This window comes from Aegilops tauschii, chromosome 6 (assembly GCF_002575655.3).
Source record: "Aegilops tauschii subsp. strangulata cultivar AL8/78 chromosome 6, Aet v6.0, whole genome shotgun sequence".
Taxonomy (NCBI): Eukaryota; Viridiplantae; Streptophyta; class Magnoliopsida; order Poales; family Poaceae; genus Aegilops; species Aegilops tauschii.
The window spans coordinates 196,391,319-196,409,244 of record NC_053040.3 but is presented as its reverse complement, the minus strand read 5'-3'; positions in this window follow the sequence as shown (position 1 = coordinate 196,409,244).

Genomic DNA, 17,926 nt, shown 5'->3' with positions numbered 1-17,926 from the left:
GAACGGAAAAAGGGCGAATAAAACGGCAAAGGTGAAGTGGGGGAGAGGAAAACGAGAGGCAAATGGCAAATAATGTAATGCGAGGGAGAACAGTTCGTCATGGATACTTGGTATGTCTTGACTTGTGCGTAGATCTCCCCGGCAACGGCGCCAGAAATCCTTCTTGCTACCTCTTGAGCATGCATTGGTTTTCCCTTGAAGAGGAAAGGGTGATGCAGCAAAGTAGCGTAAGTATTTCCCTCAGTTTTTGAGAACCAAGGTATCAATCCAGTAGGAGACTACACACAAATCGCCTAGTACCTGCACAAACAATCAAGAACCTTGCAACCAACGCGATAAAGGGGTTGTCAATCCCTTCACGGCCACATGCAAAAGTGAGATCTGATAGAGATAATAAGATAAATATTTTTGGTATTTTTGTTGTATAGATTGGAAAGTAAAGATTGCAAAACAAACGGCGACAGAAATTGGCAAGTTGACGATAAACTAATATGATGTAAAATAGACCCGGGGGCCATAGGCTTAACTAGTGGCTTCTCTCAAGATAGCATATATTACGGTGGGTGAACAAATTACTGGCGAGCAATTGATAGAAAAGCGCATAGTTATGATAATATCTAGGCATGATCATGAACATAGGCATCACGTCCGTGTCAAGTAGACCGAAACGATTCTGCATCTACTACTATTACTCCACACATCGACCGCTATCCAGCATGCATCTAGAGTATTAAGTTCATAAGAACAGAGTAACGCATTAAGCAAGATGACATGATGTAGAGGGATAAACTCAAGCAATATGATATAAACCCCATCTTTTTATCCTTGATGGAAACAATACAATACGTGCCTTGCTACCCCTACTGTCACTGGGAAAGGACACCGCAAGATTGAACCCAATGCTAAGCACTTATCCCATTGCAAGAAAGATCAATCTAGTAGGCCAAACTAAACTGATAATTCGAAGAGACTTGCAAAGATATAAAATGATGCATATAAGAATTCAGAGAAGAATCAAATATTGTTCATAGATAATCTTGATCATAAACCCACAATTCATCGGATCTTGGCAAACACACCACAAAAAGTATTACATCGAGGAGAACTTTGTATTGAGAACCAAAGAGAGAGAAGAAGCCATCTAGGTAATAACTATGGACCCGAAGGTCTGTGGTAAACTACTCACACATCATCGCAGAGGCTATGGTATTGATGTAGAAGCCCTCCGTGATCGAATCCCCCTCCGGCAGATCGCCGGAAAAGGCCCCAAGATGGGATCTCACGGGTACAGAAGGTTGCGTCGGTGGAAAAGTGGTTCCATGGCTCTCCTGGATGTTTTCAAGGTATAAGAGTATATATAGGTGAAATAAGTAGGTTGGTGGAGCTACGAGGGGCCCACGAGGGTGGGGGCGCGCCTACCCCCCTGGGCGCGCCCTCCTGCCTCGTGGCCGCCTCGTTGCGTCTCTGACTTCCACTCCAAGTCTCCTGGATTGCGTTCGTTCCAAGAAAGATCCTTGCGAAGGTTTCGTTCCGTTTGGATTCTGTTTGATATTCCTTTTCTGCGAAACACTAAAATAGGCAAAAACAGCAACTGACACTGGGCCTCCGGTTAATAGGTTAGTCCCAAAAATAATATAAAAGATCATATTAAAGCCCATTAAACATCCAAAACAGATAATATAATAGCATGGAACGATCAAAAATTATAGATACGTTGGAGACGTATTTGCTACCTCTTGAGCATGCGTTGGTTTTCCCTTGAAGAGGAAAGGGTGATGCAGCAAAGTAGCGTAAGTATTTCCCTCGGTTTTTGAGAACCAAGGTATCAATCCAGTAGGAGACTACACACAAATTACCAAGTACCTGCACAAACAATCAAGAACCTTGCAACCAACACGATAAAGGGGTTGTCAATTCCTTCACGGCCACTTGCAAAAGTGAGATCTGATAGAGATAATAAGATACATATTTTTGGTATTTTTGTTGTATAGAGTGGATAGTAAAGATTGCAAAATAAACGGCGACAAAAATTGGCAAGTTGACGATAAACTAATATGATGTAAAATAGACCCGGGGGCCATAGGTTTCACTAGTGGCGTCTCTCAAGATAGCATATATTACGGTGGGTGAACAAATTATTGCCGAGCAATTGATAGAAAAGCGCATAGTTATGAGAATATCTAGGCATGATCATGAACATAGGCATCACGTCCTTGTCAAGTAGACCGAAACGATTCTGCATCTACTACTATTACTCCACACATCAACCGCTATCCAGCATGCATCTAGAGTATTAAGTTCATAAGAACAGAGTAACACATTAAGCAAGATGACATGATGTAGAGGGATAAACTCAAGCAATATGATATAAACCCTGTCTTTTTATCCTCAATGGCAACAATGCAATACATGCCTTGCTGCCCCTACTGTCACTGGGAAAGGACACCGCAAGATTGAACCCAAAGCTAAGCACTTCTCCCATTGCAAGAAAGATCAATCTAGTAGGCCAAACTAAACCGATAATTCGAAGAGACTTGCAAAGATATCAAATCATGCATATAAGAATTCAGAGAAGAATCAAATATTGTTCATAGATAATCTTGATCATAAACCCACAATTCATCGGATCTCGGCAAACACACCGCAAAAGGTATTACATCGAATAGATCTCCAAGAACATCGAGGAGAACTTTGTATTGAGAACCAAAGAGAAAGAAGAAGCCATCTAGCTAATAACTATGGACCCGAAGGTCTGTGGTAAACTACTCGCACATCATTAGAGAGGCCATGGTGTTGATGTAGAAGCCCTCCGTGATCGAATCCCCCTCCGGCAGATTGCCGGAAAAGGCCCCAAGATGGGATCTCACGGGTACAGAAGGTTGTCGCGGTGGAAAACTGGTTACGTGGCTCTCTTGGATGTTTTCAGGGTATAAGAGTATATATAGGCGAAAGAAGTAGGTCGGTGGAGCTACAAGGGGCCCACGAGGGTGGGGGCGTGCCTACCCCCCTGGGCGCGCCCTCCTGCCTCGTGGCCACCTTGTTGCGTCTCTGACTTCCACTCCAAGTCTCCTGGATCGCGTTCGTTCCAAGAAAGATCCGCGCGAAGGTTTCGTTCCGTTTGATATTCCTTTTCTGCGAAACACTGAAATAGGAAGAAAAAAATAGCAACTGGCACTGGGCCTCCGGTTAATAGGTTAGTCCCAAAAATAATATAAAAGAGCATATTAAAGCCCATTAAACATCCAAAACAGATAGTATAATAGCATGGAACAATAAAAAATTATAGATACGTTGGAGACGTATCAGAGGCCTCAAGCATGGGCTGACTGTGGCCAAGCGCAGCGCGTTGCGGTACACGTGGGGCACGGACCTAGGGGAGTGTGCTAATCACGAGCTCAACTGAGGGTGCCTCGCGAGGATCAGGGGTGCCGAAGCTCTGGAGCTGAAAGGGCTTTGGCGAGGTGTGCCCATGACCGGGTTAGCCCAGCGCACGCACACACCTGCCCAGCCCCCGCGCGAGGCGCGCGAGGGAGAGCGTCGGGCAACTTCCGCCCTCCCCGGTGCAAAACAAAGAGCCGAGCGAAGAAGCAACAAGGGAAGAAACTCAACCAAGCGATCGGGAAACGCCAGAACTTCAAATCCCATTAAAAAGGGGTGCAAACCAAATACAGAAAGCAAATGAACAGCCGCGTCCGGCACCTAGTCTAGTCTTCTCACCAGCGCGGAGCTAAGTGCTGCTACTAGGACGTGGGAGGGAGCCCCCGAGGCCCGAGGGCGGCACTCCGCAGACTCCGAGGCGTGTACAGCCCCACTCATTATTATGTGAGAGTGTCACGAGCGGAGACCTTCACAGGCACTGGGCCTTGCTTCATGGGTAGAACTTCTGGAGGTGTTGGATGTTCCAGGCGTTCTGGATGGGGATCCCATCCTGCGTCTCCATGCGCGCGGCGCCAGGCCTGGAAACGCGGGCAATCCTAAACGGGCCCTCCCACATGGGTGAGAGCTTATGCAACCCTTCCCTGGAGAGCACCCGCCTTAGGACGAGATCGCCCACCTCGAGTGTCCTGGAGCGGATGTCGGATTCCGGGTTCCAGCAAACCCTTGAGGTTCGAACTCTGGGGTGCGCACGAAGATCTCTCTCTCTCTCTCCCTAGTTCGCTCTCGCAACGATCTCAAGGCCTAGCTCGACGAACCCAAAGAACAAGAGACACGAGAATTTATACTGGCTCGGGCCACCATTGTGGTGTAATATCCTACTCCAGTGTGGTGTGGTGGATTGCCTTGTAGGCTGAAGATGAACAAGTACAAGGGATGAACAGCCTCCTGAGGAGAGGTATTCTGGAGCTCGGTGAGCTTGTGCGTGCGAGGATGGTCTGAATGATCCGTCCCCTTGCTAGGGTGGTGGCTAGTCCTATTTATAGAGGCCCTGGTCCTCTTCCCAAATGTTTATGCAGGAAGGGATCCCACAACGGCCAATTTTGAAGGGAGACAACTAGTGCAAGTTATCCTGACAAAAGGTGGTCTTCGCTTGCCAAAGGCTCTGGTGGTGACACTTCTGTGGGCTCCACGATGACCTCCGTCCTGCCGTCCTGCTGGTCTTGGTCTTGTTGCGATGATATGGAAACCTTTGCCTGATGCCTCGGGACTCCTCGCCTGCGCTTGCCCCTTTAGCACCAAAGAGGAAGCTGGTACTCTGCGCCCGCTGGCACCCGCCTGGCTTCGGTCGTCATGGCTCACGTCACGTGAACCTCGCGAGGTGCCCCTTGCATAGATATCTCTGCTCCTCGGGAGCCAGCCTAGTGAGGCCGCCCTTGAGGAGGTCTTGGTGTCGTCTGCCTCGCGAGGTTTGGCCCCTTGTGAGGGTATTGAGTGGTTGCTGCTGAAGATGGGCCGTACCAGGCCGTTGGTGGAGCCACGCCCTGGGCCGCAGGTGATAACCCACAAGTATAGGGGATCACAACAGTTTTCGAGGGTAGAGTATTCAACCCAAATTTATTGATTCGACACAAGGGGAGCCAAAGAATATTCTCAAGTATTAGCAGTTGAGTTGTCAATTCAACCACACATGGAAAACTTAATATCTGCAGCAAATTATTTAGTAGCAAAGTAGTATGGAAGTAACGGTAATGGTGGAAAAAGTAACAGTAGCAGTTTTTGTAGTAATTGTAACAGTGACAACGGAAAAGTAACTAAGCAAATATCAATATGTGAAAAGCTCGTAGGCATTGGATTAGTATGGATAATTATGTCGGATGCAATTCCTCATGCAACAGTTATAACATAGGGTGACACAGAACTAGCTCCCGTTCATCAATGTAATGCAGGCTTGTATTCCGAATATAGTCATACATGCTTATGGAAAAGAACTTGCATGACATCTTTTCTCCTACCCTCCCGTGGCAGCGGGGTCCTATTGGAAACTAAGGGATATTAAGGCCTCCTTTTAATAGAGTACCAGACCAAAGCATTAACACTTAGTGAATACATGAACTCCTCAAACTACGGTCATCACCGGGAGTGGTCCCGATTATTGTCACTTTGGGGTTACCGGATCATAACACATAGTAGGTGACTATTGACTTGCAAGATAGGATCAAGAACTCACATATATTCATGAAAACATAATATGTTCAGATCTCAAATCATGGCACTCGGGCCCTAGTGACAAGCATTAAGCATAGCAAAGTCATAGCAACATCAATCTCAGAACATAATGGATACCAGGGATCAAACCCTAACAAAACCAACTCGATTACATGATAAATCTCATCCAACCCATCACCGTCTAGCAAGCCTATGATGGAATTACTCACACACGGTAGTGAGCATCATGAAACTGGTGATGGAGAAAGGTTGATGATGACGACAGCGACCGATTCCCCTCTCCGGAGCCCCGAACGGACTCCAGATCAGCCCTCCCGAGAGAGATTAGGGCTTGGCGGCGGCTCCGTATCGTAAAACGCGATGAATCCTTCTCTCTGATTTTTTTCTCCTCGAACGTGAATATATGGAGTTGGAGTTGAGGTCGGTGGAGCCTCAGGGGGCCCACGAGACAGGGGGGCGCGCTCAGGGGGTTAGGCGTGCCCCCCACCCTCGTGGACAGGGTGTGGGCCCGTTGGTATTGATTCTTTCGCTAGTATTTTTTATATATTCCAAAAATATTCTCCGTGAAGTTTCAGGTCATTATGAGAACTTTTATTTCTGCACAAAAATAACACCATGCAATTCTGCTGAAAACAGCGTTAGTCCGGGTTAGTTCCATTCAAATCATGCAAGTTAGAGTCCAAAACAAGGGCAAAAGTGTTTGGAAAAGTAGATACTATGGAGACGTATCAACTCCCCCAAGCTTAAACCTTTTCTTGTCCTCAAGCAATTCACTTGATAAACTGGAAGTGATAAAAAAAACTTTTACAAACTCTGTTTGCTCTTGTTGTTGTAAATATGTTAAGCCAGCATTCAAGTTTTTAGCAAAGATTATGAACTAACCATATTCACAATAACACTTATGTCTCATGTTTACTCATATCAATGGCATAATCAACTAGTGAGCAATAATAATAAATCTCAGATGACAACACTTTCTCAAAACAATCATAATATGATATAACAAGATGGTATCTCGCTAGCCCTTTCTAAGACTGCAAAACATAAATGCAGAGCACCTCTGAAGATCAAGGACTGACTAAACATTGTAATTCATGGTAAAAGAGATCCAGTCATAGTCATACTCAATGCAAACTAATAGTAATGCAGGCAAATGACAACGGTGCTCTCCAGCTGGTGCTTTTTAATAAGAGGGTGATGACTCAACATAAAAGTAAATAGATAGGCCCTTCGCAGAGGGAAGCAGGGATTTGTAGAGGTGCCAGAGCTCGATTTTTGAAATAGAGATAAATAATATTTTGAGCGGCATACTTTCATTGTCAACATAACAACCGAGAGATCTCGATATCTTCAATGCTACACACATTATAGGCGGTTCCCAAGCAGAATGGTAAAGTTTATACTCCCCCACCACCAACAAGCATCAATCCATGGCTTGCCTGAAACAACGGGTGCCTCCAACTAACAACAGTCCTGGGGGAGTTTTGCTTGCAATTATTTTGATTTAAGCATGGGACTGGGCATCCCAGTGACCAGCCATTTTCTCGTGAGTGAGGAGCGGAGTCCACTCCTCTTGAGAATAACCCGCGTAGCATGGAAGATACAGACAGTCCTAGTTGATACATGAGCTATTCGAGCATACAAAACAGAATTTCATTTGAAGGTTTAGAGTTTGGCACATACAAATTTACTTGGAACGGCAGGTAGATACCGCATATAGGAAGGTATAGTGGACTCATATGGAATAACTTTGGGGTTTATGGGAGTGGATGCACAAGCAGTATTCCCGCTTAGTACAAATGAAGGCTAGAAAAAGACTGGGAAGCGACCAGCTAGAGAGCGACAACAGTCATGAACATGCATTAAAATTAATCAACACTGAGTGCAAGCATGAGTAGGATATAATCCACCATGAACATAAATATCGTGGAGGCTATGTTGATTTTGTTTCAACTACATGTGTGAACATGTGCCAAGTCAAGCCACTCGAATCGTTCAAAGGAGGATACCATCCTATTATACCACATCACAGCCATTCTAATAACATGTTGGCACGCAAGGTAGACCATTATAAACTCCTAGCTAATTAACCATGGCACAAGAAACTATAATCTCTAATTGTCATTGCAAATATGTTTCATTCATAATAGGCTGAATCAGGAACGATGAACTAATCATATTTACAAAAACAAGATAAGTCGAGTTCATACCAGCTTCTCTCATCTCAGTCAGTCCATCATATATCGTCATTATTGCCTTTCACTTGCACGACCGAACGGTGTGGATAATAATAATAGTGCACGTGCAATTGGACTAAGCTGGAATCTGCAAGCATTCAGTACAAGGAAGAAAACAAGGTAGTATGGGCTCTTGGTTAAGTCAACAATAATGCATATAAGAGCCACTTCAACATTTTCATTATGGTCTTCTCCCCTCGACCCCCAAAGAAAAGAAATAAAACTATTTACACGGGAAAGCTCCCAACAAGCAAAAGAAGAACGAGAAATCTTTTTGGGTTTTCTTTTAATCATTACTACTACAGGCATGGAAGGTAAACTAGCTAAAAGCTACAAGTAATTTTTTTGGTTTTTCTTAAGGTTTTTCAAACACACAAGAAGAAGTCTTAAAACAGAAAATAAACTAGCATGGATAGTACAATGAAAAAGTATGAGCACCGACAACCAGCATGAGTGTGTGAACATGAATGTAATGTCGGTGAGAAATACGTACTCTCCCAAGCTTAGGCTTTTGGCCTAAGTTGGTTTATGCCCACGGATCAAAGTGGTCCTCTCTAGTGTACTGAGGAGGATCCTCGGGGTGCCAATGGTTAGCGAGCTCCTCCGGATCCCACTGATAAACAGACTGCCGATAAGGGTCGAGTGGTGGCTCCGGTTCAGCCTCTAGAGCAGGTGTCACGCTCAAGTATGCATGAATGGCCTCCAGCAAAATGAGGTACGTGCCTGAAAATATGTTAAACAAAGAGGGCGCAGGCAAGGTAATAATCTCACAATAATTTTTATCAAATATCAATTTATACTTAAGCATCTTCTTCTTATCTTTAACAATAAAATCATGTGCTACCATACTCTAATAATCTAGAAAAATAGGAGGCAAAAACTTTTGTTATTTCTCATAATGCCTAATAGGTACGTTAAAGTGTGCAGCAAGGCGCGAAGCAAAAATGCCTCCAAAGATGGGACCCTTTGTGCGGTTCAGATTTAACCGTTTAGGAACAATAGCGCCTAAACTGAAAGTAGTATAATGAAACAAGGCATGGCGCAAAATAACAATATCAGGGGCACTAAGGTTTCCACTATTCCCACGACCAATTAAGCATCTACTAGCAAATATTGCACAGTAACGCATAACAGGAAAATGTATGCTAGTGATTCTTGCATCGGAAACTTTCGTCGTTTCCCCTACAGCAATCATATCAATAAACCCTTCCACATCATTACGATGTGGTTCCTCTATGCTGCCCGCAAAGGGTAACTTGCAAACTGCATAAAAATCATAAAGTGACATCTCCTTAAACTCATCATATAAATAAAAATCCACCGAAGGTGGCGATCTCCTAGCATGAAAGTGAAAATTTTGCACGAAAAATATTAGTGAGGAGGAGATACTGTTCACGCTGGTCGCGGAGGAAGTCGATGAGGCCCACACTCTCAGCCAAGTAATAAAAATCATCATGAATCCCGACTGCTCTCAATAACTCATCACAAGGCCATTCACACGGCCGAACCTCCGCGGTGCGAGGAATATTATATGTGGGCTTCTTATTCTCTTCACTTTGCTTATCCTTCGAGCTTCGGCTCGAAGAGCCCCTCAATAATTTCCTCATCATTTTCTGAAAATTTTAGCAACTCAAAATAAAAGTGAACCAAACTCAACAAGATTAATAGCAACTACTCCCACAAGTGCCTAGAGGATATATCATGCATTAGAACTACTTGGGACCATATAAATTTGACATGCAAGCTCAAGAATAGGGTCACCTAAGCAGCAAAAATTTGTAATCAATAAAGCACTAGAACAAAAACTAGTTGGACCATTGGAGGAGTCACATACCGAAGAACAATCCCCCAAAGCAGTTTTGGGAGTGAAGCTTTGAGCAAGGAGTTCGAAAATCGCAGCAAAATGAGCTAGAACACGGGTTTGAGCTGTGTGGTGATTTTTTCTGGAGGAAGACGAAGTGTGTTGGTGCAAGAATAAGTGGAGGGGGGCCACGTGGGGCCCACGAGGCAGGGGGCGCGCCCTGCACCCTCGTGGCAAGGTGGTTGCCCCCTCTGGTGTGTTCTCAGTGCCAGATATTCTTAAATATTCTACAAAAAAATCATATTTCAATTTCAGGGCATTTGGAGAACTTTTATTTTCGGGGTATTTTTATTGCAAGGATAATTCAGAAAACAGACAGAAAATACTATTTTTGCTTTATTTAATCTAAATAACAGAAAGTAAAAGGAGGGTACAGAGGGTTGTGCTTTCTAACTTCATCCATCTCATGCTCCTCAAAAGGAATCCACTAACAAGGTTGATCAAGTCTTGTTAACAAACTCATTCCGAATCGCATGAAACCGGAGAATTTTCGAATAGCACTAGGTTACCTCAACGGGGATATGCACATCCCCAATAATAAGAATATCATATTTCTTCTTGACAGTAAGAAGAGGAAATTCAAAACCTCCAATAGTAATCATTGGAATTTTTCCAATAAAATTGATACTGTGGACTTGAGGTTGTTTCCTCGGAAAGTGTACCGTATGCTCATTACCATTAACATGAAAAGTGGCATTGCCTTTGTTGCAATCAATAACAGCCCCTGCAGTATTCAAAAAGGGTCTACCAAGGATAATCGACATACTATCATCCTCGGGAATATCAAGAATAACAAAGTCCATTAAAATAGTAACGTTTGCAACCACAACAGGCACATCCTCACAAATACCGACATGTATAGCAGTTGATTTATCGGCCATTTGCAGAGATATTTCAGGTGTCAACTTATTCAAATCAAGTCTATGATATAAAGAGAGAGTCATAACACTAACACCGGCTCCAAGATCACATAAAGCAGTTTTGACATAGTTTCTTTTAATGGAGCATGGTATAGTTGGTACTCCATGATCTCCTAGTTTCTTAGGTATTCCACCATTAAAAGTATAACTGGCAAGCATGGTGGAAATATCAGCTTTCGGTATCTTTCTCTTATTTGTAACAATATCTTTCATGTACTTAGCATAAGGATTCATTTTAAGCATATCAGTCAAACGCATACGCAAAAAGATAGGTCTAATCATTTCAGCAAAGCGCTCAAAATCCTCATCATCCTTTTTCTTGGATGGTTTAGGAGGAAAAGGCATGGGTTTCTGAACCCATGGTTCTCTTTCTTTACCGTGCTTCCTAGCAACGAAGTCTCTCTTATCATAACGTTGATTCTTCGATTGTGGGTTATCAAGATCAACAGCAGGTTCAATTTCTACATCATTGTCATTGCTAGGTTGAGCATCATCATAAACATCATCATTAATATTATCACTAGGTTCATGCTCATCACCAAATTGTGTTTCATCATCCGAAATAGAAATATCATTGGGATTCTCAGGTGTGTCAACAACAGGTTCACTCGAAGCATGCAAAGTCCTATCATTTTTCTTTTTCTTCTTCTTAGAAGGATTAGGTGCATCTACCTTAGTTCTCTGAGAATCTTGCTCAATTCTCTTAGGATGGCCCTCAGGATACAAAGGTTCCTGAGTCATTTTACCCCCTCTAGTCAGAACTCTAACAGCATTATCATTTTTCTTGTCATTTAATTCATTGAGCAAATCATTTTGAGCTTTAAGCACTTGTTCTACTTGAGTGGTAACCATAGAAGCATGTTTACTAATAAGTTTAAGTTCACCTTTAACTCTAGACATATAATCACTCAAGTGTTCAATCATATAAGCTTTACGTTTCAATTGTCTACCAACATAAGCATTGAAGTTTTCTTGTTTAACCATAAAGTCATCAAACTCATCCAAGACCATATCTATAGAGAGAATTTACCTTTACTACCTGTCTCGGGTTATCAAGACCATGTATTTCAGCTTTATCATATCTATAGAGAGAATTTACCTTTACTACCTGTCTCGGGTTATCAAGACCATGTATTTCTTCAATAGGTGGTAAATTCTTAACATCTTCAGCTTTAATACCCTTTTCTTTCATAGATTTATTTGCCTCTTGCATATCTTCAGGACTGAGAAATAAAATACCCCTCTTCTTCGGAGTTGGCTTAAGAGTTGGTTCAGGAAGTGTCCAATCATTTTCGTTACTCAACGTATTATTTAGCAATTCAGCTTGATCAACAGTTCTTTCCTTGAAAACACAACTAGCACAACTATCCAGGTGGTCTCTGGAAGCATCGGTTAGTCCATTATAAAAGATATCAAGTATTTCATTTTTCTTAAGAGGATGATCAGGCAAAGCATTAGGTAATGGGAGAAGCCTCCCCCAAGCTTGTGGGAGACTCTCTTCTTCAATTTGCACAAAATTATATATTTCCCTTAAGGCAGCTTGTTTCGTATCAGCGGGGAAATATTTAGCAGAGAAGTAGTAAATCATATCATGGGGACTACGCACACAACCAGGATTAAGAGAATTAAACCATGTTTTAGCATCACCCTTTAATGAGAACGGAAATAATTTAAGGATATAGTAGTAACGAATTTTTTCCTCATGAGTGAATAGGGTGGCTATATCATTCAATTTAGTAAGATGTGCCACAATAGTTTCAGATTCATAGCCATAAAAAGGATCAGATTCAACCAAAGTAATTATCTCAGGATCGACAAAGAAATCATAATCCTTATCGGAAATACAGATAGGTGAAGTAGCAAAAGCAGGGTCATATTTCATTCTAGCATTCAGAGACTTTTCTTTCAGCTTAGCTAATAATTTCTTAAGATCATATCTATCATTGCAAGCAAGAAAAACTCTAGCAGTTTCTTCATCCATAACATAACCCTCAGGTACATCAGGCAATTCATATCTAGGGGGAGAATCTTCATCATCACTTTCATCAATATTATCAGTTTCAATAATTTCATTCTCTCTAGCCTAGCAAGTGGTTCATCCAGATATTCACCTAGTGGCACAGTAGTATCAAGCATAGAAGTAGTTTCATCATAAGTATCATGCATAGTAGAAGTGGCATCATCAATAACATGCGACATATCAGAATTAATAGTAGAAGCAGGTTTAGGTGTCGCAAGTTTACTCAAAACAGAAGGAGAATCAAGTGCAGAGCTAGATGGCAGTTCCTTACCTCCCCTCGTAGTTGAGGGATAAATCTTGGTTTTTTCGTCTTTCAAGTTCCTCATAGTGATCAGCAGATATAAATCCCAAGTGACTCAAAGAATAGAGCTATGCTCCCCGGCAACGGTGCCAGAAAATAGTCTTGATAACCCACAAGTATAGGGGGTCGCAACAGTTTTCGAGGGTAGAGTATTCAACCCAAATTTATTGATTCGACACAAGGGGAGCCAAAGAATATTCTCAAGTATTAGCAGTTGAGTTGTCAATACAACCACAACTTTTGTCCTACCCTCCCGTGGCAGTGGGGTCCTCTTGGAAACTAAGGGATATTAAGGCCTCCTTTTAATAGAGTATCGGACCAAAGCATTAACACTTAGTGAATACATGAACTCCTCAAACTACGGTCATCACCGGGAGTGGTCCCGATTATTGTCACTTCGGGGTTACCGGATCATAACACATAGTAGGTGACTATTGACTTGCAAGATAGGATAAAAAACTCACATATATTCATGAAAATATAATAGGTTCAGATCTAAAATCATGGCACTCGGGCCCTAGTGACAAGCATTAAGCATAGCAAAGTCATAGCAACATCAATCTCAGAACATAATGGATACTAGGGATCAAACCCTAACAAAACTAACTCGATTACATGATAAATCTCATCCAACCCATCACCATCCACCAAGCCTACGATGGAATTACTCACGCACGGCAGTGAGCATCATGAAATTGGTGATGGAGGAAGGTTGATGATGACGACGGCGACGGATTCCCCTCTCCGGAGCCCCGAACGGACTCCAGATCAGCCCTCCCGAGAGAGATTAGCGCTTGGCGGTGGCTCCGTATCGTAAAACGCGATGAATCCTTCTCTCTGATTTTTTTTCTCCCCGAACGTGAATATATGGAGTTGGAGTTGAGGTCGGTGGAGCCTCAGGGGGCCCACGAGACAGGGGGCGCGCCGAGGGGGTAGGCGTGCCCCCCACCCTCATGGATAGGGTGTGGGCCCCTGGTCTTGATTCTTTCGCCAGTATTTTTTATATATTCCAAAAATATTCTCCATGAAGTTTTAGGTCATTCCGAGAATTTTTATTTCTGCACAAAAATAACACCATGCAATTCTGCTGAAAACAGTGTTAGTCCGGGTTAGTTCCATTCAAATCATGCAAGTTAGAGTCCAAAACAAGGGCAAAAGTGTTTGGAAAAGTAGACACGATGGAGACGTATCAGCAGGCAGGCAAGTCTGGGTACCCCCGTTCCCAGGACGCTGACAGCGGACGCTACGGCAGTGATACCGTCGCAGCGCCTGCTGGTACCTTGCCTCTCGGAGCGAGGCTTGGCGGCGGTGTTCCTCCCCCAGCACGAGGTCCATCCCCCGCATGGCGTCCTGATGTGCCTCGTCAAACGCCAGGAACCGCGCGGAGCGACGCCTGACCTCGTGAGGGAGAACCGCTTCTGCTCCGTAGACGAGGAAGAACGGGGCCTCGCATGTTGGCTTGGTGGCTGTGGTGCGGATGGACCACAACATGGACTAGAGCTCGTCGTGCCAGCCCCTACAGCAGGCCTCGAGCTTCTTCTTGAAGGTCCTGGTCTTGAGGCCTCTCAAGACCTCCGCGTTGGCGCGCTCGGCTTGGCCATTGCTCCTGGGGTGTGCCACTGAGACATAGCAAATCTGCCTTCCAAGGTTAGCACAATATGTCTTGAAGAGATTGATAGTGAACTGCGAGCCGTTGTCGGTGATGATGCAGTTAGGGACCCCAAACCGGCTCACGAGGCCCTTGATGAACTTGACTGCGGACCCGGCTGGGATGGTGCGGACGGCTTCCACCGCCGCCCATTTGGTGAACTTGTCGATGGTGACGTAGAGGTAGCGGTAGCCCCCGGGCGCTCGAGGGAATGGACCCAGGATATCCAGCCCCCAGATCATGAACGGCCAAGAGAGTGGGATAGTCTGGAGGCCGTGAGCTGGCTGGTGGATTTGCTTGGCATGGAACTGGCAGGCCTCGCAGGATCTCACCAGCTCGGTTGCGTCGTTGAGTGCCGTGGGCCAGTAGAACCCGCTGCGGAACGCCTTTCCCACCAGGGTGCGCGACGACGAGCGATTCCCGCAATCTTAGCCATGTATGTTAGCTAGCAGCTCGCACCCCTGCTTCCTAGAAATGCATCGCAAGGAAACATCGTTTGGTCGTTTTCTGTATAGCTCACCATCCTGTAGGCAGTATGTTGTAGCCTGCTGGGCCACGCGCTCCGCGTCCTCCTCCTTCTCCGGTAGTATTCCTTGTCCCAGGTATGCCCTGAACTCTTTAGTCCAACACCCCTCCTGAGGTTCAAGCGCGAGGAGTATGCGCGCTCCTGAGGTTGGGCCGCAGGCTGGGGCTCCTGAGGCTGGTGGCGGGGGAAGCTCCTCTCGAGGCGGTGCGGGCTCCGCGGCCAGAGGGGCCGCAGAAGGCTTGAAGAGCCGCTCCTCGAAGACGCCGGGTTCCTGTGGCTGACGCTTGGACGCCCTCTTGGCGATGTCGTTGGCTTCCTTGTTTGTGCCGCGAGGCACATGCTGCAGCTCCAGGCCCAGAAATTGCTTCTCCATCTTGCGCACCTCCACGAGGTATGCCTCCATGTGCTTGTCCTTTGGCTCATACACTTTGTTGGAAAAGTTGACGAGGAGCTGAGAGTCGCCATTGATGGTGAGGCATTTCACTCCCAAGGCCGCCGCAGCCTTGAGACCAGCGATCAACCCCTCGTATTCCGTGATGCTGTTGGAGACCTTCTCGCCCCGCTGGAAGCCGAGTTGCACGGCATCGTAGAGCTTGTCTTGGGTGGGCGAGACGAGTACGGCGCCAGCCCCGCACCCTGGCATGCAAAGGCACCGTCGAAGTACATGACCCAGCCGTCTGGTGCTTCGCTTCCTGGTGAGAGACATCCGTCTTCATTCACTTCGGGTCTTGGGGCGTCCGTCCATTCCGCCACGAAGTCGGCAAGCGCGGCTCCCTTGATGACCCTGGTGGTGCTGAACTCTAGCTGGAACGCCTGCAACTCGCTGTTCCATTCAGCGACCCTTCCTGCAGCATTGAGGCTCTGGAGTATCCTCTCCAGCGGGTACGCCGAGACGACCTTGATGGGGTGGCCTTGAAAGTAGTGACACAGTTTGCGCGAGGCCACAAGGAGCGCGAGTAGAAGCTTCTGCGGCATGGGATAGCGCACCCTTGCGTCCCGTAACACCGTGCTCACGAAGTGCACTAGGTGCTCGACGAGGGTAGGAGCTTCGATGGGGTCCAAGGCCTCCGGGGCTTGGGGCGCCTCCGAAGGCATGGTGACCTCGGGAGCCTGGCTGCCCATTGAGGCCACCGTGGCCTTGAGGGCACCGTCTTGTGGAGCCTGGTCGTCTGCCGACATCGCTGTGGCTTCAGGTGCGCCATCGTCGTGCCGCACCTTCCCATCTGAAGGTAAGGCGCTATGCGGCTGGCTCTTGGCCTGATGTTCTTCGCGGACGGCCACCAGTGCAACGCTGGCGGAATGAGGCGTGGCGGCTAGGTAGAGCACCAGGGGCTCGAGGGGACGAGGCGCTACCATTACTGGTGGGCTAGTCAGGTACCTCTTGAGGTCTTGAAATACTAGGTCGGCCTCCGGGGTCCACTCGATTGGGCCTTTCTTCTTCATCAGCTTGAAGAAGGGCAGGGCACGCTCCCCTAGCTTGGAGATAAAGCGCCCCAGCGAGGTCACACAACCCGCGAGCTTTTGCATTTCTTTGAGGGTCTGAGGCGGGCTCATGTCTTCTATTGCCTTGACCTTCTCCGGATTCGCCTCGATCCCCCTATGCGACACGAGGAAACCCAGCAGCTTGCCAGATGGGACGCCGAACACGCACTTCTCTAGATTAAGCTGCGGGTCCACTTGGCGCTGGCTGGCAAACGTCTCATCCAGGTCCTGAATGAGGGTCTTGGCCTCCCGAGACTTCACCACAATGTCGTCGACATAGGCCTCCGCGTTCCTCCCGAGCTGCTGGCCTAGGGCGATGCGCATCAGTCGCTGGAAGGTTGCCCCAGTGTTGCGCAGCCCGAACGGCATGCAGGTGTAGCAGTACACCCCGCACGGGGTCAAGAAGGCCATCTTCTCTACGTCTTCCACTACCAACTTGATTTGGTGGTAACCCAAGAATGCATCCAGGAAACATAACAGGTCGCATTCGGCGGTGGAGTCGACGATCTGATCAATGCGCGGAAGTGGAAAGGAGTCCTGAGGACAGGCCTTGTTGAGGTTGGTGAAGTCGACACACATGCGCTCCTTCCCACCCTTCTTGGGCACGACAACGGGGTTCGCCAAGTACTCCGGGTACCGGACCTCACGGATGACACCCGCTGCCTGTAGCTTTTGAGTTTCCTGGATGATGAAGGACTGCTTCTCTGTGGATTGTCACTGCGCCTTCTGCTTCACTGGGCGCACGTTGGGGCATACCCTCAAGTGGTGCTCGATTACTCCCCTCGTGACCCCCACCAGCTGCTTGGGCTCCCAGGCGAATACATCCTTGTTCACTCGCAAGAACTTCACTAGTGCCTCTTGTCCGGGTCGAGGTTGGCGCCTATGGTGAAGGTGGCTCCTGAGGCCCCGTCATGATCGACCGGTACTTGCTTCGTCTTGGTACGATTTGGCAAAAACAGCTGCTTCTTCTTTGCGGGTGCAGCCCCCTGGGCTCCGGACGCTGCCTCATCTGCGAGGCGAGCTGCCGCTGCGGCCCTGAAGGCGATCCTGATGGCCGCCAGGGCCTCCTTGGTGTCCCCGGCCACTGTGAGAACACCATTGTTTCCTGGCATCTTCATGAGGTTGTAGGCGAGATGGGTTGCCGCCATGAACTGGGCCAAGGTAGGGTAGCCGAGGATTGCGTTGTACGGAAGGCCGATGCGAGCGATGTCGAAGTCGGTGAGCTCGGTGCGGTAGTTGTCGCGGGTGCCGAAGGTGACGGGGAGGCAGATCTGCCCTAGGGGGCTGGTGGAACCACTGCCGACCCCGGAGAAAGGCTTGGTGTGGC